Source organism: Eubalaena glacialis, chromosome 3 (assembly GCF_028564815.1).
Source record: "Eubalaena glacialis isolate mEubGla1 chromosome 3, mEubGla1.1.hap2.+ XY, whole genome shotgun sequence".
Classification (NCBI taxonomy): Eukaryota; Metazoa; Chordata; class Mammalia; order Artiodactyla; family Balaenidae; genus Eubalaena; species Eubalaena glacialis.
The window spans coordinates 11,762,173-11,786,342 of record NC_083718.1 but is presented as its reverse complement, the minus strand read 5'-3'; the positions used below and the strand labels follow the sequence as shown (position 1 = coordinate 11,786,342).

Here is a 24,170-nt window from a genome sequence, read left to right as displayed (position 1 = left end):
GCTGGCATTAGCCTATCCCAGCGTCAAACATCTCCAGGGGCAGCTATTCCAAGTTTTTCTCTCTTGTCTCAAACCTCCACAGAGCTCCCATGTTGTCCATAAACGGTCTTGCCTCCAATTTTATAGTAGAAATTGAGGTCATTAGGGAGAAAATCCTTTATATTCCTTATCTCCATTTCTTGAGTTGTCTGCCAAAGCTCCCATGCGCCCCTTCTGCCCCCCTACCTCAGGGAAGGTAGTGAAGTCCTTCTACTTTAACTCCCTGTCCCATCTTCAAGTCCTTTGTTCCATCAATGACTCCCTTTATCTTGCATTTTCAATCGTGCTTTCTCTGCCATTCATTAGTTTCCCAGTTCTTTAGAAAGTCATTTTGAAAAAAAATCACATTGAACTATTGTCGTTTTCCAAATATAGTGCATATTTCTTCATATATCCATATGCCTTTCCCCATCTCATTCCCCTGCCTGACAGCCCTCTTCCTTACCTTTGCCTGTTTAAATCACATTCTTCCTGTAATATTTTGACCTTTACTTCTCCTTCTCAGTAAAATCCATACCAGTTTCAGTGGACAGAATCATTCAGCCCTGTTACATTCTGGGTACGATTGATTGATATCTCTATTTATGTTACTTGTGTTATAAAATAGTTTATCTGTTACATGTTGGTCTCCCTCCTAGACTGAAGGCAGAGTTCATGTGTAAGCATAATCAGTCCCGAGCACAAAGACCAGCATTTAAATGCTCAATATATATTTGACACAATGAATGAAAACACTATTCAAAGAAAGAAAGCAAAGAAAATACGCTTTTCTTCTTTCTTTATATTGGTAGAAAAAAATTGGACAAGGGGAGGTTTACTCAAACTGACTCTCTTAAGTTGGACCTTAAAGCTAGACTTGTTGGATGATAAAATCAATATAGGAATACCTGTCTCTGCATCTCTTCCTAAGAATCTTTCTTCATTTTTAGCTGAGCTCTCATTCCCATTCAAATTTTATTTACCTTTATCTAATGTTTTCAGTACTTTTGGATACATAATGAGAATGTTAACTCCATGGTTTGATTGTTTCATTTCTATAAAGACCTCACCTTAAGCTCAATATTTTGATTTGTTCCAATCTGCCCTTCACTTGCTTAGAGGAATGAGGCTGGAAAAAAACAATTTACTATTTCAGGTCTTTTTTATCCCATCAAGGTTTTTAAAAAATAAGTGCTTATATATTGTCACCAACTATCCATGCAACCCAATCTTCCAACCTGCTTCTCAAGGTAATGCACCCATGGACTGAAGATTCTCCTTGTGTCTTGTGATAAATGTGGGAGTAGAGAAAATAATTTTAATTATTATAATCTCCTCCTTCCATCTTTATTCTCCTGTGTAAAAGAATAAAGATAAAGAATATATCAGGATTAAATCTTTTGCAGATATGCTTCACCCAAATTGACCCTTGAATTATGAAACTGGACCACGTTCTGACTGGTTTCTCTTCCCTAAAATGATTACATCAGACATAGAGTCTTATGTTTCCTTGTATCTTTCACTCATTTGATTAGGTGAACAGTTTTAATTAATTTATCTCATTGAATGAGTGAAAGCTTATTAACAGGAAGAAATAGAACATTCTTTTGGTGAGCATATAATAATAATAATAAAATGATTATTAATTTGCTTTCTTTTTATGGCTCTCTTCTTGCCCTTACTTTTTCTGGCTGGATAATTGCAATCAGAACTTTAGGACATTCCTTGCCTGTGGCTGGCTCAAATATGACACCTCCATCTAAATCCACCCTTTAAGACCTACACCCATCCATCTGGCTTCACACCCTCTTCCTGAAGCAAGGAGCACCACAGATTCCCTTACTCTTTTTTTCCTCTCTTCATGGTTCTGTCTTTCTCTGGCACATCTTTTTCCCACCACTGTCCTCATCATGGGTTTTAATACTACATCATCCTGTACATTCCACTGTCATAATTCCTATCCCAAGATTGCTTTTTCTTTTTTTTTTTTAAACTTCTCTCCTTCCCCTACCAGAGAATTAAGTACATCTTTGATAAACACTGTATTATATTTCTCTTTGTATACTGATACCTGGCACTGGGCCTACCACTTAGAAGATGCCCTGAAAATTAATTAATAACTGAAAAAGTAAAGATGTTTAGAAAATAGAATAAATAATAGAAATCCCATAGATCATTGTTGAAATCTTGCTCTTTGTGCTATTCCTGTGTATTTATGTCTTTATTGCCAAATTAAAGTTGAGTTTATAACAAATTATCCTTTAAGATAAAAGATAAATGTTTAGAAAAATAATGAACTATCTTAGTTTTTCCATGATTAATTGGGACTTCTTAGTTAGACAACATGACCCTACCATCCTTTGGGTCAAAATACTGAAGAACAGGGTTAGGTCAGCAGACACAGAATAAATCAAATCTAATCTGTACCATAAACTCAATAAACAATGACAAGTATCAGAGGTGGAAGGAAGTGATTACCTTTATATTTATTACCCTCAACTTGAACAAAACAACCATGTTTTGAGTTAAGCTGAAAAAAAAATACCTTTTAAAATACCTTTCGCTTATATTCTCAACACTCTTCAATTAACTATTTATAAATCATATATAAAACAAAATTCCAAGGGAGAACTTCTGTATATTTGAAAATCTTACAAAATGGTAGAATCGAGTTTGTACAAAGAATGGTGTCTTAAATGTTAAAATTAGACAAAGGGTCTCAATTAAGAAACAATAAAATGTTTTCAGTTCCACTGGTTTTACATTTTAACGGATGAAACGAATTAGGGTATCATTTGCTCATCATCATTTTTCATGAATTGTTTTTTCATTATCTTTGGAAACGTTATGATGTCAAAAAATGTCCTTAATGCATTTTTATTTGAAAATAATTATGCCACATATTTTCACCTTAAGTTGATAGAACTATAAATATTTAAACACAGTTGATTTCCATGCTGATACGAAAACTTCATAACATTTGGAAAAATTGTTGCTTGCCATAGCATTTAGTAGATTTTGTTTTTAAAACGTATGTTGTTTATCATGTTACATGCAGAAAAAATATAAGGCTTACAATGATTAGGTGGATATTTTCGGAAATTAGTAAAAGGATGTTTTTAAAAACTAACTATATATATGTATATATGTATGTATATATATATGTATATATATATAAATCAAATACTCTTTAAATCAAATATACCAATAGATTTCATATAATACATCTAGAAACTGAAGAATTTGAAATTTCAAGTAAATACAGTAGTTGATCCTGAAAATTTGCTCTGTACCTTACCCAGTTCTGGGATGATGGGGTGAAAGAAAGTCCTGAAAGGTTGGGCACTTGAGAAGAAAATCAGTCCTCTGTCCCTAAATATAGTCCATGAAAAATGGCAAGGTCCAGCCTCTTTGCTCCCAGCTTTGCCTGGGAACAAAATACTAGTCGGTACCCAATGTTTAAGTAGCTACACCTAAGAGTGATCCATAGGGATTAGAGATAGAGAGCACCTGTTTCTCATTCATGCTAGAACAACATGGATGTGACTAAGTAAGCAGACAGATCTGAAGAAAGAGAAGTGGCTTTCTAATGGCTGAGAAAGGGGAATATCATAAAGTGAATTTTATCAACTAAGGGTGGTGGTAAAGATATTTCAGTGGATGTCAGGGTGAATAAATGATGATCCCAATAACCAGAAATAGTCCTCCCCATCATCTACCACCAGGTGCTATGTCAATCTTCCCAACCAATTTCAAAGAAAGGAAAGAGGAACCCTGGATTGATCAAGTTTAAATTTCTGCTATCCCGACAAATGAAAACTCATATTGAAATGTAAATCTTCTGATAAAAATAAAGTTACATTCCTCTTACTTCTGCAATTGTGTGATTGTTAGCTGTATAATCATCATTATCATCATCACCATGTCCGGAGTGCTCATTTTGTTTCAAGCAGTAATAAATTGCTTCACATTAATCATCTCATTTAATCTGATGAACTCCTTTAAAGAGTAGGTGACGTAACTCACATCTTTTTACGTATACGAAGATCAGAATTAAGTAACTTGGCCAAATCATACTTTAAGGATCCAAGATCTTTACTAGGATTGTAATAATTAGTTCTAGGTATTTAGATCAGCTACCTATAGAAGTACTTAGATACATAGATAGACTGCCATATGATAAAGACATCTCTTTTATATATCAGTCCTAGTCAGTGAGAATTTAATGATGAGAAAAGCTTTTTCCACCACAAATTTTTACCTAAAGTTGGATTTTTTATTATTGTCACTACCATCATTTTTCTGTTTAGCAAAAAAACTGGATAGAAAATAGAAAGGATATTAAGTCTCTTTGTTTTCACAGTCTCAAAGAATGTTGGGTATCAAAATGATGACTTGATTTTAAAATGTAGTTGACATGTTTAGTGATCAAATGGGAGCAGTGGAGATGCTCATTAAGAACCATAACATTTACAAAAGGAGAAAAAAAACCACTTCTAACTTTTGCAGTCTTCTCTTGAGGAATGCAGCGTGTTGTAGTAGTTTAATTTTCTTTTAGTCTGATGAGATTTGCCCAACCAAGCGAATAAGATAATAATAAATGATTTAATATTTAACAGATAACAAAATTGCATGTACTTCAGAGAAATGCTTAAAAGAATATGGAAAGTTTACACAAGAATTTTTTTCTAATCTGCATTATAACTAGTTATTTAACTGTTCTTTGTGGTTGAATATTATCGCTCATGTCACTGAGATTACACAAAAAAGCAAGACAAACATGACAAGCATGGCAGAATCATGAGACAGCTGCATAATTACTGCAAATGAAAGCCTTCAGTTACATGTAAGAAATTTTAAGAGAAAATCCCTCTGCAGCTTCACAGCTTGAGTGCATAAAAGTACTGAATGATAAATTCTTAGGCTTTTTGGAAAAAATATCGACAGTTTTACAACCTGAACTCTAAATAAATAAATGAATAAAGCATGCTTAAAGGAAGGCAAATATACCATTGGAAGAGCATGCTTCTAGCATTAGAGATAGGAACTCTTGAAAATAAATATATACAAATGACTGTTTCATGACCATTCGTAGGTTAAGAGCAACTGAAATTGTTTTCAGCTTGTTTCACAATGCAAGAAGTGGAAGGAACATGTGGAAAAAATGCTAGATGTAGTCAAACCGTGTTTTTTATTATAATCCAAGCTACTAACTTGGTTTGGTAAGCAGCAAGGAAAAAAGATCATTTTCTATGTTCTATAGTTATAAAATTTGAGTGATGTCTCAAAACTAGGAGGTAGAAAGAGAAAGAAAACTTAAAAAGAGGGGTGAAACATGAATAGGGTGAAAAGTAATATGGCAGTTTCCAAAATTATGTTCTATTCTAATTTTTGGAGATTGAGATCACACACACCTGTCTCCAATACATAATGAAGCTATATTCCAGAGCCAATAACTTCACCACAAGCCACTGAACATAAACATTTTCCCTAATAAATAGTTGAATGTTATCAGTAATAAACAAGAAGCTATTTTGGGGAAAATCTTAGCTTTGATAAATCACTGAAAAGTATAGTATTTCACATTCTGTTTCCAGAATATGATGACAAATATTGCTCTTGAAACATTTGCCAAAGTTTGATAAGTGTTCCTTTTGATTAATTTTGGGGAAAAAACAACTTGTTTAAATTGTTTCATCAATAATTTTTACTGTTGCTAATTATCAGATATTTCTAAAATATCATTTATATTTTAAATAATAGATATCAATGTTTATATAATTAGCTATACAAAAATACTTTGTAACCACAAAGCAATTATTATCTTGATGATATTTGTTGTTGTAAGTTTAGTGATAAATTACCTCTAACTGAACTAGAAGAGATGCAAGGGAGCATAAAAAAACAGCGATATTGATGGCTTTTTAAAAACTTCAGTATCTTGCAAGCATTAGGTTAGCCAGAGGGAATAAGATTCAAAAACATGGGGACCTTAATAAACAAAAATCTGATAACGAACTGTTTTTAGAAGATGAAAACAAAAAGTGATAACATTAATACATTTCTGATTTTTTTCAATGTGCTTGAATTTTAAAATAAGAAGATTAAAAATTAAATAAAAGGAGTATCAGCAGAACAAATACAAGAAAGTCATAAACAACTAGCATGTTCACGTGAAATACTGACACCCAGAGAGAAGCGTACGTCAAATACTGAAGGGAATAAAAAGAAATTTTAAAGTCATTTTGAGTAATAAAGAGATAGATATTGCTTTAGACAGCAAAATTCTTCATTTGCTCCCAACTTCCTTGAAAAATAATATTGAAATGAAGTATTTGTTGGTTTTAGAGGGAATAAAGTTTACAAAAGGAAAATTATGGTGAGCAAGGATTTAGCTACTTTAAATTCCAGATCTGGAATATTACTGCCCTCACTGCTGATAAATGGGCTGACAGAATGATAAAACTACAATCAGCAAACATTGAGAAATAATGTACCAAAAAGGGTTAAGAAGAAACTTACACTGACTTTTAAAGGTTGGGGAAGTGGTATGAAGTAGATATTTAAACTTCATGCTGAAGACTTTGATATTAAGTCCATGCAAACATTTAATCAGAATTGTAAACTAATAGTTTGGGTGTAAGAAAGGAGCATGCCTTAGGCGCTGACGTAAAGACTAGGCCACTCAAGAAAGTTATCCTCAGTTATCTGATAATACTCAAGTAACTAGGTAAGCATCTATTCAGAAGTCAGTTTTATAACATGCCTGTGTAACCACAGACCCAAAAATGTTAGTCCCTTTGCTGAGTCCCTTTGTTATTGTGTTTATTACTTGTCCTGCCCATGTCCAAAAATATTTTTATTGTATCTCATTTGTACTATTAAAATTGATCCTATTATTACAAAATTTTAAAAAATGTATAAACTAAACTATTTTATAAAAACTCAACACTCTTTGAGTTGTCTGAGGTCAACTCATTAAAAATAATGAACTCTTCTCCAACTTCACTAACCATCAGGGAAATACAAATCAAAACCACAATAAGATATCACCTCACACTTGTTAGGATAGCTTTTATCAAAAAGACAAGAGATAACAAATGTTGGTGAGGATGGAGAGAAAAAGGACCCCTTATACACTGTTGGTGGGAAAGTAAATTGGTGCAGCCACTATGGAAAACAGTTTGGTGGTTCCTCAAAAAATTGAAAATTGGACTACCATACACATGATCCAGCAACCCCACTCCTGGCTACATATCTGAAGGAATTGAAATCAGTATCTCAAAGTGACATCTGCATTCCCATGTTCGTTGAGCCATTATTCACAATAGCCAAGACATGGAAACAACCTAAGTATCTGTCAACAGATGAATGGATAAAGGAGTAATGGTATATATATATATAATGCAATTCGGCTACGAGAAAGAAGGAAATCCTGTCATTATGACAACATGAACCCAATCTTGAAATCATTTTGTTAAATGAGATAAGTCAGACAGAGAAAGACAAATACTGCATGATGTCACTTATACGTGGAATCTAAAAAATCTTAACCTGTAAAAACAGTGAGCAGAATGTTATTGGGGCTAGAGGCTGAAGGGGAATTGGGGAGACGTTGTTTAAGAGTACAAACTTACAACTAGTAGATAAATAAGTTCTGGAGATCTAATGCAGTACATAGTGAGTATAGTCAACAATGTTATATTATCAACTTCAAAATTGCTAAGAGATTTAATCTTAACTGTTCTCAACACAAAATAAATGGCAACTATATGACATTAAAAAAGTGCTAACTAATGCTATTGTAGTTATCATGTTGCAAAATATAAATGTATCAAACCAACACATAATTAACCTTAAATTTATACAAAGTTATATGTCAATTATATCTCAATGAAAAATGAAAAAAGAAATGAGTTTTTGATTGAATGATGTACAATTTCACGGACTTTTTTTTTTACCTATACATTGCAACCACTTGAAACCATCTTAATTTAGCTATGAAACTTAATTTATCTAGATTTATGAACTAAAGTGAGTGTGTTAGGACAATAGTTTCCTGAGGACTGTTCATCATGCTTTTAAGAAGTCTAATATTTATTCAGTGTATGGTGAAGTCTGTTAAACACTCACACACACACAAAAAAATGTTCTGTTACTCCTGGACACACCCACAGACATCCAGAGGTGACCATGTGACTGATTTCTGCCATCTATTGCAAGCAGATATGATATGTGGTTTCTTTCAGGTCTGGTCTATGAAAATCCACCATCTGAACTTCAACATGCTCTTTTCCTCTTCCAGCTAATTAAAATGGGGTTAACCCCTAGGGCAAACACAGAAACCACATATTAAAGAGCAGATTACCCAATTCTATTATATGAACAAGAAATAAATCCATTTATATTTGAATCATGAACTCTTGTACCTATTTGTTGCAGTAGTGAGCTTACCAACACAAAATTTAGCAATATCACCAAGTTGCTTCCATTATATAGACATGTTGATAACTTAAATTCCCATAATTCTAAGGAAAATTCTTTTGTTATCAGAGCATCACTAGTATTTTCTTGATTTGGTTGTGATTATTAGTTGTCTGTTCTTTTTGATAACAAATTTCTTCTAATTATCAATATTTTGTTTGGTTAACTTGATCATTCATAATAAAACATATCTACATCAACCCTATTTTGAACTATTCCAACACCAGATTTAAAAGTATATACACATTTCTGTTTTCATATTAAATATTGATAAAATGAGTCTATATTTCAAAGAAGAAATATATGAATGTGTATATGTGTATGTGTCTGTGTGAAACTGCACAGTGCCATCTGTTCTTTATCTCTTAGTTCTTTCACCACAGGAAGGTGGGAATAAGTATGATAGATGAGTGCCAAAGGGAAAATTGCCCTAACTAAAGGGTCCATCATCAAGAAAACTTGAAGGTCATTGCCAAAGAACTCATATTTGGCTGAACTGGCATACCGTATGTTAACCGACTACTAATTATTCTTATTTCATATTGATCACTGCATCTGTCCATTCTGACCACCTCCCCCAGTGTGCTCAAAATGTGAATTTAAATCTACCTGCTCTCCTTTACCAGCTTGTTCTCATCAGTGGAAAGAGTAGCCAAGCTTGAACTTGTAGCTATCAGAATTCAGTAACGTCTTCTGGTAGAATGCCACCAGGAAGACAGGGCTTCTGGAAACAATAGACCCCTTCTATTTTTGTGCCCTGTTTACATCTTTCACATTTCCTTTTTGGCAATCCCTGAATGACTGGAAATACAGTCACATTTCTACATGCATCAAAGACAAAACATGCTTTCACAGTGATTTAGTTAGTCTACTATGATTTCTCCACGGGCAGTTCTTAACAATGAACCAGATGATTCCTTTTTAATACACTTTCTCTGAACAAAACATAAGAAAAACACAATAGAATATATGCTTCTTAATTTATCAAGACATTTAATTAAGGCTCTTGTCAATCTGGATGCGTTTCATTGTGAGGGGTTCTTCAGTGATTTGCTCCACTTCTCCTGTTCATCCATCCATATACCTACACATTCACTATGTTAAACAAAATCTACTTCAGACCTTTTTTGCACATAAAACTGTGTAAAAATTTTGGATGCAAAGATGAAAAAATCTGTTCTTATCCTTAACATATTTTAAGTATATTTATTGATAATTATAATATCAATTATTACCAAACAATAGTTGTTACCAAATGTTAATGCCAACATTTCTGGAGGCTTATTATGAGCCTGATGCCATGCTAACTGATTTGCATAAAGGATCTCATTTAACTCTTACAATAGCTAAGGTAGATTTTCTTTCCCTATGATATTTCGATGAGAAAACCAAAGCATAAAAAAAGTTAAAACTAACGCTAAATACACAGGCTATTATGTGGTGAACCTATGATTCAAGAATATGTCATTTTCTGAAGCCTTTCTCCTAAAGTAAATGCATGGTCAATATAGGTACAGTGATCCAATTTGTTAATGACCCTAAGCTTAATGGACAGCTGTGCAGCAGGTGGTCAAATCTTCAATTTTTAAGCTATCAAAAGAGTGACAGAGTCAAAATAAAGATAAAGTTAATAGGATGAATGTAGCATATGCACATTTTAGTAGAGTTGAACCAAATATTCATTTCTAATGATCAAATTATAACATTGCATTTTGAGGCAAAATTTTTTTTAATATTTACTCCTCTGTTTATGAAATGCTTGTAGTGTTGAAAATGAATTTAAAGTTATACCTTTAAGATTATTTTCTAATGTAGGAATTACCTTAATCACATCCATAGCAATTGAGCATCAATGTCTACTTAAAACGTTTCCTCGGAAAAGGAGATCAATTCCTCATAACGGAACCCAATCTATACAGTGTGATCTTTCTGAAATCTATCCCACTTCTTTCTAACTTCAACTCATTGATCCCAGTTCTGTCCTCTGAGGAACACATAATTAATTTACTTACAGATTCTACTTGACAGCCTTCAAATACTTATAGATCTCCATAATGATCCCAATGAGTTTCTCATTTCCAGAGTAACTCCTTAGTTTAGATACATTGTATTATAATAAGCACAATATTATAAGAGAACACCTTTCCTCCCCCCCCCCACATGTGCACACATAAGAACACTAAGGTCTTTAACTAAACGAATAATAAAAATGGAAATTAAAACAATTTAAATTCTAGAAACTTCAGGTTAGGTCCATATAAGGTCACTCTACAAATAGGGTGGAGTGGCTATTAAGTAACTTGATTCTGTCCTCTGGTTTCACTTTTCCTTCAAATTTCTTGTTTTCAAAGGCTCCTGGCCGAGTTGTTTTTAAGAGTTGGATGCGTCTCCATTTAAACCCATAGTCAAAAATATATAAAACATTTTTTTTTTGGTTTCCTCTATCACAGTTGAGAGAAAATCTGTATCTTTTCAAGTCTTTTTGAAAAGAAATGCCACTGTGAATGTTTCTAATTCCATTATAGTTTGTTAGTTTATTGTATTTTATATATGGGTTTTTTTTGAATAGAGCCAGAGTGTATTTCCTCTTATTTATTGGAGATGCATGACTCTTCTACCCTTGAATAAGGTCAGATTCTACCCACTACATGTATTATAGAAAGGAAAATGCTCTAAAAATTGATCATGGTCCTTTCTGCGTTTTTTGTTTGAGCAAAATTGATCTCTAAGGTAAACTGTATTTCATTTAGGTGGTGATTTTTCTGGGTCTTTAAATGACATATAATTAGGGTCCCAAAGCAAGTCTAAAATGGGGGTATGAAACAAAGGTCTCCAAATTGCTATGAGTTTTGAATAATAATGTTAAAATGCAGACACTAGTAGCCCTTAAATATGAAGTGATACTTGATCTCATATGGGCAGGTTCAGACTGGAAATTTCTTAATGTAGGAATGTGTTAAAAAAAATTTTTTTTAATAAAAAATAAAAAATTTTTTAAAAAAAAGAAGAAATAGCAGTCTCTGTAGAAAGAAGGAAGCATCAGAAACAAAAGAGAAATGCCTCTTGGAAGAGACTTCCTATGTTAGGTATGGCCCATGGGCTTGATGAATTTTGAGATTTTATTGATATAACCAGTTCGAAGATGTTTCCTCTTTTATATTCTAATTCCTCCCTAAGACTTCTTCTTTCGACTCTGTAGAGTCTCCAGGAAATCTTAGTTAACTATAGTTATCATTTAGTATTAGGGAAAGAAGGGACAATGGGGTGAAAGATTTGGGCAAAGTGGAGCAGAAAGACCTGGATCAAGATTAGAAGGTCATGATAAGACAGCTAGAAGAGAAGCAAAGAGAGAAATTAATAGAATGGGCTGAACATCCACAGCCAACACCACTAAACACACACCTTAGGACATTCCATCAATCACATAAAAGATGGAGGCTAAAGTTACTGTGCTTTACATGAGTAATTCCAGAAAAAAGAGGACTTTTAGGTCCCCAAGTTACAAATATAGGCTAGTATCTTTACCTTATAAGGCATTTATTATATAGTAAAACTTAATTAATTAAAAATTACCTAACATGTTAGTTTTTAAGTAATATATAAATGTTTATATATTGAGTGGTTTGAACCACAGATTGCTAAAGAAGACATTTCAGGTTGGATGGATATTTAGCATGAGATGATATAAATGTGCTTCGTGTGTTCTGAAGCTTGCATAAAATCTTACTCCCCCAAAATGTTAGGAACTTCCAGAGAATATGTGACTCATTTATACTTTAGTATAAACCTGAATTGAAATTACCAAGTATTTTCAAACTAAACTCAAGGTATTCTCAGGAAAATAATTTCAACAGATAAAAAATATAATATCACTGGGGAATCTTCTTTATAAACAAGATTTAAAAATCCTTCTGGAGCCAGAGAGTCTAAACTTGTCTAGTTCGTCCGTATCATGTTCTTCGACAACTAAAGGTTTTCCCCTTTGGTATTTCAGGAGCAAACTCCAGGAATAGTGGGAGTGGAAACCTTCCTTTCCTCTCAGATGTGATATCTGGTGAGTCACAGAACTACTTGGTGATCCCCAGGAGACCAAGGACTATATAATAACGAAGTAAGCCCATCACTGTGGGAAGTCTGGCATTTTAGAATCCAGCTGTGTGATATATATTAAGGCAAGTAGCTTAATTTCTGCTTCCCAACATAACCACACAATGGTGACCATTGAGATTCCATCAAGCTACAGTATTCACTGATTCCATGATTATTTTCCCTTGTTCTTTGAATTGAAACTTCTGCAACTTCAGTTGTACACAAATGAGTAGGAGTTTTAGTGAACATTCTATCTGCAGTTATAGCCATGGGTTACTTGGTAGGTCCATCTATGTTATACTGAGATCCTTTTGATGCTATGAAGGGGCTTCAAGCAAGGATTACACATCTACCTTCTTTAAGCAATAAACTTAGAATAGTTACCCTGTTTTTGTTTACTCATTTATTATAAAGTATGTTATGGGTTGGATACTTGCATAGATTCTGGAAGAAAACCACATAGATCAACATCAACATTAAGGGAATTAAAATATCAGAAGGAAAAATCTAAAGCTAAAGCTACTACATTGTCATGAAAGTGACTATTCTCCACTCAAGAAAATGTAAATCTTATCAAGGCCTATGTGTGTTTAATGAGAATGTTAAGATAAATATTACTGTGTATGTTATTTACAAAGGGAACTTACTTTGTAGAAAGATGGGTTCCTGAAAATATGAGTGTAAATTAAAGCTGGTGTAGACAAAGTCACGTAACAAGCTCTAACAAGATGTGCTTTTTCTACAGCACATTCACAAAGTGAATAATAAATAATATTCCACTAAATTGAAAAATATTCTCCTTTCTTTCCCTCCCTCCATGCCTCCCTCCCTTCATTCTTTCCTTTCTTCCTTTCTTTTTCTTTCTTTCTCTCTCTCACTCCTTACCTCAATCTTTCATTTTTTTGTAAATGTTTTTACCTAGAAAAATATCCACGAAGAGCAGGATGAATATTTGATGAAATAATAGAACTTCATGAATGTCAGAAAAAAGCAGGAGTTACATATAATATTAAATTATACTAATAATAACAGCAGGCATCTTTGAAGGAGAGAAAGATCTAAGTGAGAAGTCAGCCTCTGTGGGCCATATGTTTAATGCTGAAGATGCTATGCCTATGGGTAGATTTCTAGATAATCAAAAGAAGCTAAGAGTCCCTCTGTTGCCCATGCCCACTCTTATTCTAGAAAAAAGAATTGAACTAAACTGAGTAGTACCCTCCAATTCCCTATGCCTGTCAACTTGCTAGTTTTTGTAGCCTTCTTTTGACTTTGGATTTGGACACAGACTTGGACCCTATCAAAGGCCCTATCATGCTCAAACTTGTTTTATTATGTGTTTTTAATTATGATAGTATCTACTTCTGGTCATAATTCCACATGAAATAGATTCTGCCACATGAAAATAAATTTTTTTACCTAATTTTGACTTCATTTCTTCAGTTCTGCATTGATTATTCTAAGTGGAATCACTCCATTTTGTCCACATAATAAGCCCCCGAATCCAAGAATTCGAACGTAACAAACTCTGAGAAACTCGGTCTGACGTCTAGGGGAAACTATTTTAAATTTAAGTTTGCAATATTAGTGATTTGAGCAATTGAGGCAGCATCCAAGAAGCCAAAAAACTTTACAAAATAGTAGGAGCAACTTCTCTTCTTCTGCTGTGGTATCTGAGGTGTCAAAAACGAGAAAGAATAGAATGTCTAAGGCTAGCTCTAGAGGTAATGTGTTGTTTTGTTTAGTTTTGAAGAGTTAAAGATTACTAGAGGGAATGCAGCAACATGGATGGACCTAGAAAATATTATACTTAGTGAAGTAAGTGAGACAAAGAAAGACGAATAGTACATGATATCACTTTTATGTGGAATTTAAAAATAATGAATCTCTATACAAAACAGAAACAGACTCACAGACATAGAAAACAAATTTATGGTTACCAAAGGGAAGAAGGAAGGAGGGAGGGACAAATTAGCAGTGTGGAATTAACAGATATGAACTACTCTACATAAAACAGAGAAGCAACACGATTTACTGTATAGTACAGGGAATTATATTCAATATCTTGTAATAACCTGTAAAGGAATATGATCAGAAAAAAAGAAATGAATCACTTTGCTGTACACTTGAAACTAACACAATATTGTAAATCAACTATACTTCCAGAAAACTTTTTTTTTTAATTAAAAAAAGATTCCTAGAAGAAGTTAAGGATTTTATATCTTTGATATTGAGAGAAATGTAAATTTTCTGGATGCTGACTGCACAACTGAGGAGGCAAACTTGAAGTATATGGAACGTTAAGGCTGACTTGTCCTTTCAGCTCTCAAATTCCAGACGAGGGAGTAAGGTACTGATACCAGCACTGCTACTGGTTGCGACACTGTGCACATGTATCTTATTAACATATTTTCAGGACTAGAATATATGGAGAAAACAAAAGATGCATAGCAAAACATAAGAGATGTGTAATTGAAATAAGCTGAGCAAATTGTAAACACTTACTAGTTTTAATCTATCAGTCTGCAGTACATTTGCAGTAGTGGTATCTTTTCTTGGGGAGCTGTGTCTTACCTCTACTATCTTATAGATATTATCCAAGAACTCTGTGGAAATAATAACAGTTCCTCAATTTTTAATGCAATATAATGTAATTTAGACTTAGAAACAGTTAGTGAGGAGCTTTAACTAAGAAGTGCTTTGTAGAGCAACCTCCATTTCACAAAGGCTAAAGGATAGTTGGCAGTATATTCTGGCCTATAAAAGGGAATGGTTCCTGTGTATAGTTTCAAAGTGTGATAGTTGATTAAAGCAAGCACACATTAAGGAGGCATGTCAATTTTTTCCCATCTATTTTCATCCTATGAGGCAGAGTATAGGTGATCCTGGATGAAAAGAAAAATGAAGCTTATTCTTCAGCCTTCAGTATTTAAACTAAGCAGCATGCCTATAATCTTGAAAGAATGCTCAGCAACAAACCAATTTGTCTCACCCTCCTTAGGACAGTGGCCTTTCAAAAACTTCACAAAAATGGTTAATCTGCTTTGTCCCTGTTGCTCTCAAAGCTTCACAGAGCACTTTGTGAAGCACAGCTGCACTGCAGATAGCCCTACAGTGTCATTAAAATGGAAAGTATCTCTGGAAAACGATTGTAATCCTAGACTGAAAAAAAAAAAAAAACAAAATTGAATTCTTCCCTTTTCTATCTGGTAGAACCCCGATAACATGGAGGACTCTTACATAACTTTCAATAATATTTGTACAACTTGCACTAGAATCACAACTCGATTCATCGTGCTCGTCACCTTGGAGAAAATAAGACGGTAGCTCGGGAATCTACTCTAAAGTGTAACAGAGAGTCAGAAAAAGAAGTAGATACTGTGAAAGGAGTAAAATGCAAATCTGTGAGGAGAGGCTCCTCTTCCTCCACCCCGACAGCAGAAATGATGGAAATATTTCTTGTGTGATGATTTCTTTCAGAGCTGTTCATCCAGTGTTAGATATTCATGTTGACCCTGTCTGATTGCCTATCTACCAAAGTCCTCCCTATACTTTAGAAAAAATATGAAAATCAACCAAATCCTTTCTCTAATAACATAATTCAGTTAGGCCTTTGTTCATCAGCTCATAGGTGCACTTTGATTTCTTCATTTCTTGTCTTCAGAAGTATTTTTTACTTAGCTGAGGTACATTTTAGATCAATACTTAAAATACACTACCTGGATATTTTGTGTGTGTGTGTGTGTGTGTGTGTGTGTGTGTGTGTGTGTGTGTGTGAGAGAGAGAATTATAACTTAGGATAGCAAAAGACATCGAGTTATTCTTCTGTGGAAAGGTACATCCTTCAAACTAGACTTCTATGTCCATTGGTCCAACTTATTAGATGAGTGTCTAATGACAAAAATCTAGTGAAATTTGACTGGCTGGACTTAGTAGCCATTACTGAGTATCAAAAAAAGAGAAGTAGAAATGGCTATCTTTATAATCACATTTAAAAGTGACTCGTATTATTTTATATATCAATTCTGTATACTGTGAGAAAATCAAAGATAAATAAAATCTTTAGATAAGAAAAGGTTTCAGTTCAACTTATTATGGGAGTCCCGGCTGACCCCTGGGTTAAGTTGCATGTATTCTGATAGCAGACAGGGAGAGGACTTACTGACTTGAAAAGCTTATTAATAAAGGATTAGGAAAGTGGAGGACATTCCTCAGGAGACATATGCCCAACCACATGAGGTGTTAGGGAGTCTTTCTCTGTGCTGTTCACCCAAGAGCCAAGGTTCTCCATTCCACAGTCAAGTATTCAAGGATTCTGCCACTAAATAAAATCTTTGAGGACATCGTTTTCTGTTTTAGCTCAAAACACTGCTTTGTGCTCTGCTTTTATGTTAACTGGGTTATCTCTCCATGGATTTACTAGTCATCCCTGGAGCTCAATGCAAAATAGCCTAAGAGCCTTGAAGTATAAACAATTTATACCAACCTTTCTAACGTATCAGTTGGCCAGTCAAGACTAAGTATTCCTGACACTCATGTTCCAAAAACAGAAGGTTGAGATTCAGTGTTTATACTGGATATCATAATGCAAGTTCTTATTCCATCTTTCACACATGGATATTAGAATAGAACCCTCCTTGTGCATGAGATAACCAAATCTTTTGAGTCCTCTCAAAAACATTAATGTGGGATACAATGGCAGACGCTCCTGCCAATGCCAGATACTCCTCTCAATGCCAGATACTTGATCCTCAGTTCATTTCCTAAAGTTATTCTCTAAGAGAAGTCTGAGTAGACTGTGTTCTGACTTAGAGACTCAGAGTGAGAAGATCCTGACAATGTATGCTTCTGATACTCACTTGTTAATCCAAAAATTATTTTTGATGTGTCTAGCTCTAGGAGATATACTAGTTAACAGGAAAGACAAAACTCCCCGCTCTCATGCAGTTTACACTCTACTGAGTAAAAATTAACATTTATGATGTTAGGGACAGAGGGACATGTTAGCACTTTTATTTGCTTAGGCCAAGTGATGGGCTCCAGCAGTGGAAAGTACAATCTGTGGTCCAGGCATCTGGAACTTAGAAGACCAAATGCCGCACAGCCCATGGGGAAGCAATCAACCCCTGATTAGTTATTTTTATTATTCACTTTGGTACATTTAGCAAACATCCCATCCTTTTTCACGTTAACTCATGGCAGACACTTTCATAACCTAATGCAGACAACCTACACACAAACTAAAACTTAGTAGAAGAGATAATGTATCTTTTTTAATTATAAAATCTCTAATACCTTTATTACACATGATAGTCTATGATGTTTAACACACTTTATATATCCATCATGTTTCATTTGTACAAGATATTTAAAATACTTTTTTCTGCATATTCCCTGGTATAAAACATGCCAAAACACAATGTGATCTCTAATGTATAGTTAATCCTGCCCAGTTCATAAACACATATAATGTAATACCGCTGGTGGCAACAACACCAAAAAACTAATCTATGAAAAAAGAGCACACATATATTCACAGAAAGGAATTAACACTCTGGACTTCAAAGAAGTGTCTTTTGACCTGGTCTTACAAGATAACATTATTTTGAGATGGTGATGGAGATGGGAAAAAAGGCAGACAGCAAAAGTACAGAGTTGGAAAAAAATATATACCCACAAATACGTATGTAAATATACATCTACAAACATTTATGTGGGCCATGGTCAGGAAGTAATATTAACATTTTCATTTTTCTGCATTGTATTAATTTGCTATTTCTACTATAACAAATTACCACAAACTTAGTGGCTTAAAACAACATAAATGTATTTTCTTTAAGTTTTCTCAGTCAGAAGTCTAAAATGGGTCTTACTGAATAAACTCAAATTGTTAGCAAGGGCTGCTTTCTTCCTGGAAGCCATACTGGCGGGTCCATTTCTGTGCCTTTTGCAGTTTCTAGAGGCAGCCCACATTTATTGGCTTGTGGCCCCATTCCTGTACCTTCAAAGTCAACAAGGATGGGCTGAGTCCTTTCCAATCCGCCATTTCTCTCATTTCCCTCATTTGTTTCTATCATTTGCTCCTTGCATTCCAAGGATATAAAACCTGGAGCCATCCGCTCCCATTCAAAGGGTATGAAAACTTTATCCCTGATGTCAAATGTTTGGATTTCAGGAGGCAGTCCTTCCCCTTTCTCTTCCTGAGAAATCTGTGGGGTATTTTTATTTTGTTTTTACTGTTTGTGTTTTTTACATTCCAAAGGATTTGTTTATATTAGGGAAGTAAGCTTTCTCTCCTTCTCTCAGGAGGGGTAGAAGTAGCAACTGGAAACCAGGTAACCTATACAAACTTCTAGATTCATGATTTTGAGGCCCTTGTCCTGCAGTACAGAACCCTGTATGTGCATCTCACTTCTCCCTTATGGCATCACCCCAGTGGTTGAGGTAAAGGGATAAATGTGATTATTGCTATAAGAAATAGTAACTCTGATCTCCAGAAATTAGTTATTTTCAATGAATGAACTTATGTTTATTCATGAATAAATAAATATAGATATGAAAAGCTTATAAAGAATGCCCAGAATGAAAAATATTTGTATTTAGCACGTGCATAGAATATAGAATTCTAATATGGGCTGAAAACAAAATTATGTTAGGACCAAATGATGAAAAGATTTGAATATGAGTATAAGGATTGTGGACTTTATTCAGTAAAGATTGGAGAGCCATTGTACATCTCTGATAAGAACTGTGCTCTTTATATTTTAAGAAAAAAACATCTATCATCAATCAAAGGATGGCTTAAGTTAAGATAAACAGGTAGATGTGTCAATCATTGTCTGAACTAAGAGAAGAAACTGGCGGATGCATAATGCGAACGAACCACCAGGGTTAGATTTCAGGAGCAGAGGAGTCAGAGTGAATAAAGATGTTGACAGAAAAATAAGACAACTTGGATTCAGGGAGGCAAATATTTCGATGTCTGTGGCACATATTGATAGAAAGAAATTGAGCATTTAAGACAAAATTTGAGAGAAGATAAGGATGGAGATGAATGAAAGCAGAAACTCTACACAGTAAAGTGAAAACAAAATGGTTTTTCTAAACCAGATTAAACTGATTTTGAGTATGAATTCTCCTACTTACTGTGGCATCTTAGGGAAGCCACTTAACCTCTCCAAGTCTGAGTTTACTCAACTACCAAATGGGAAAATAATATGCACTTTGCATAAGTACTGTGAAGTATGACCTATAATGTAAGTAAAGTGATTATTTAAATGTCTAGTCTATAATATTTTTTCAGTGATGATTTTTGTTATCATTACAATGAGAAGAAGAAAGAGGAGGAATAGGAAGAGGAGGAGGAAGAGGAGGGGAAGAAGAAGAAGATTCATTATTATTATTATTATCATTATCATTATTTTTGTTACAGTTGTTACTCAGTTTGTTAGAGGTGGTAAAGTTAAGGAAATGGATGAAATTGCCAAGGGAGGGAGTTTTCACTATCAATCAATAAACTGCCTCTATGTGTTCTTTAATTCCCTTTATGCAGCCAAAGGATAAAATAACGAAATTATTTCTACTCAAAATGAAATGGGAAGAATAATATTCAGATATCATATTAGAGAGCAGATTTCTCCTTATAAATATCCAAAGGCAAAAGCTTCCCCCCCCGAGACTTGGTCATAAATCCATATTTGCTATGAGATTATCTTCCTAAGCATTTTACTGCAATAATTTAATCACAGCATGAGGACAAAGTATACTGTAGCATGGTATACCATGTTATGAGTAGATCTTGGGCTCATGAGCAAATATACAGAAAATAAATATGAATGGAGAAGTGTGTACCAGATACATGGTAAAACACACTGTGTTCACCAAGGTCAGATGTGGTGTCCTTCAATCTCAATTGTGAAGAACCTTCAGCCATTACTGAATAAAAAGAGAATGCTTTTTGAAAACATAACTGGAGACTATTTTATTTGAGAATTCTCTGATAGGCATTATACCAATTGTTTAATGTGCATTAATTTATTTCTCCTATGAGTTCGTCACCTTAATATTCCCAATTTTAGCTGAGTAAACTGAGGTACAGAGAAGATGCGCAAATACTCTGAGATCACATAGTTAGAAGGTATTATACCTGACTATTACCCAGGCAGTGTGACACTAAAAAGGGGATACCTCAACTACTATTGTTAAATTGACCACCAACAGTACTATCTCAAAAGTTTTGAGTGCAAATATAAGCAGCAAAGATATGATTGTCTACTGCTGCTATGGTATGAATATTTGTGTCTCTCCCAAAATTCATATGTTGAAACCTAATACCCAGTGTGATTATATTGGGAGGTGATCAGGTCATGACGGCTTATCTCTCATGAATGAGATAAATGTGCTTATAAAAGAGGCCCTTCTGCAATGTGGCAGACAAGGAGAAGTCTGCAGCCTGGAAGAGGGCCCTCACCCTACCATGCTGGCACCCTGATCTCAGACTTCCAGCCTCTAGGACTGTTAGAAATAAATTTCTGTTGTTTGTAACCCACTCAATCTGTAGTATTTCATTATAGCAGCCTGAGCAGACTAAGAAAACTGCTATCTTCAGTTCACATTTTTTACTCAGTAGTTTTTTTCACTCATTTGTAAAAAAATGAAATCAGCAATCACACTCCTTGCTATTTACCCAAAAGAGTTGAAAATATATGTCCACACAAAAACCTGCACACAGATGTTTATGGCACCTTTATTCATAACTGTCAAAACTTGGAAGCAATCAGGGTATCCTGCAGTGGATAAATGGATAAATAAACTGTGGTATATCCAGACAATGGGATGTTATTCAGCACTAAAAAGAAATGAGCTATCAAGCCACAAAAAGATATGGAGGAAACCTAAATGCATATTACTAAGTGAAAGAAGCCAGTCTGTAAAGAATTCATAATCTATGATTCCAACTCTAGGACATTATGGCAAAAGCAAACTATGGAGACAATAAAAAGATCAGAAGTTGCCAGGAGTAGGGGTGGGAAGAGACCAATAGGCAGAGGACAGGGAATTTTAGAACAGTAAAAATACTCTGTGTGGTATTATAATGGTGGATATATATTATTATACATTTCTCCAAACCAACAGAGTGTACTACATCAATAGTGAACCCTAACGAAAACTATGGACTTCGGGAGATTATGATGTATCAGTGTAGGTTCATCCTTGGAAAAAAAATTCGCCATTCTGGTGAGTGAGGTTGATAATGGGGAGGCTATGCATATCTGGGGGCAGAGGGTTTATGGAAAATCTCTGTACCTCCCTCACAATTTTGTTGTAAACCTAAAACTTCTCTAAAAAATAAAATCTTAAAAAATGAATTCCAACATCATGACATTCTTAGAGAATGCTTTTTCTGGTAGTCTCAATTTCCTCTCCCGTTCATCTTGAAAAATGTAATGGGAACCAGACCGCAAAGGAAAGAATGTGTATAAAATCAAATGTTCACTGATGATCAATCATATATGAACCTCTTAGCTATGAAGCAGTTGAAAAGTTTAGCATAATAAATAACCTAGCTCAATAATGATAGTAATAGGCATAGTATTAAATTATTACTAGTCATAGGATAAAGTTCAAATATTTGAACAATTTAGCATTGTTTTAACCTGTATGCCATCAGTGACCTTATGGGAGTAAAAATTCAAGAGACTGTTATGACAGGGTGATAAAGAACATTTAAGTAGAAGCAGTGAGCACTATGTGAGATATATAATCGGCTTTAATATAATTGTATTGAATATACATTACACACACGGTCATAAATATTCTCACAAATGACTGATTCTCTAAATCATGGTATGAGTTTCAGATCATTTTATTAAGTCCATTAACCCACAAAGTATTTTAGTCATGATCTTTGTTCCTTTTTATGAATATTCAATGTCGTATTCACTTTGAAAATTGTAAACATTTGGACTCACAGATCTGGAAGCACCCTTGATAAGTTTGCTTGTCTCACCTCCACTCACTGACTAGTTGTGTACTTCAATCATTCCAGAAAAAGACACTTAGATCTTCTCTGGAGAAGAGAAATAGAGACACAGACGTAGAGAACAAATGTATGGCTAACAAGGGGGAGGGGGAGGTGCTGGGATGAACTGGGAGATTGGGATTGACACATATACACTACTGATACTATGTATAAAACAGATGACAAGTGAGAACCTACTATATAGTACAGGGAACTCTACCCAATGCTCTGTGGTGACCTAAATGAGAAGGAAATCCAGAAAAGAGGGGATATATGTATATGTATAGCTGATTCACTTTGCTGTGTTGTATAAACTAACACAGTATTGTAAGGCAACTATACACCAATAAGAATTAAAAAAAAAGAATTCCAAGACCAAATTATTTAAACTTTAAAAATTCAAAAAATGCCAATTCACCCACGAAACAAAGCAATAGTTTACATCCTAGAATGGGAGTAAAACCAAGAATTGGAGTCAGGAAGACCGATTTAGGAAATCTTAAATTATTTCTTCCTCCCTCCTCCCTTCCTTCGTTTTCAGTCTTTCAATCCATTTTTGTTTTGAGATACAATATTATTACTTGTGTTAGTTACTTATATATAGCTTTTTTTCATTATACTGCATAGGGATTAAAATAGACAGTGTTAATTTAGAATTGGAAAACATGAAAAATTATGCAAATTTTGCAAATTCAGAAGATTACTGATAAAACAAGGTAACCTAACTTGCAAAATCTGCCATGAAATGAATTAAGTTACTAAGTCAAGCACAGAATATCCATTTATCCTCAGAAAAACAATAACCTTTAAAATATATGGCACAGTTTATCATCTGTCCCCTCAAAACAGTAAAAAAAATGAAAGGATAATCTACTAATTTAAATGAAGTAACATTTTTTTCTTTAAAACATTCACTGAGGGCTTCCCTGGTGGCGCAGTGGTTGAGAGTCTGCTTGCTAATGCAGGGGACGCGGGTTCGAGCCCTGGTCTGGGAAGATCCCACATGCCGCGGAGCAACTAAGCCCGTGCGCCACAACTGCTGAGCCTGCGCGTCTGGAGCACAAATGGTGAGAGGCCCGCGCATCGCGATGAAGAGTGGCCTCCGCTTGCTGCAACTGGGGAAAGCCCTAGCACAGAAACGAAGACCCAACATAGCAATCAATCAATAAATCTTAAAAAAAAAAAAAAAAAAACCAAAACATTCACTGAAAATCATTTCCAAGTATCTTCCAGTTCTAAAATTAATCCTAAATATGGAAATACGTATCTTCTCCGGAAATGATCAACATCAATAATAGCAGAAATATCCAGTTTATTTTAAAGAAGGTCCATATTTATATACATTGTAATAACCATGACCTACATAAGAGAAAGATTAGAGAAAATGGAAAATGATAATATTTCAGAGTATCAGACATTAGAACAATAAAATAGTTAAGAAAATGTGGCCTTTCTGGCAGCTCAATCATCTTAATAAACTTTTAAAGGTAAGAACAGATATTCACACAATGGTGAGGATAACCATCAACTGTACTGAAACGATCAGGCATAAAACAATTTT

The 24,170-nt window shown here is 34.3% G+C and overlaps 1 protein-coding gene across 2 annotated transcripts in view; it reads right to left on the bottom strand.

Annotated features, from left to right (window-relative positions):
• Nucleotides 1–24,170, bottom strand: part of BRINP3 (BMP/retinoic acid inducible neural specific 3) — a 419,565-nt gene that overhangs the window by 275,855 nt on the left and 119,540 nt on the right. The window lies entirely within an intron of this gene.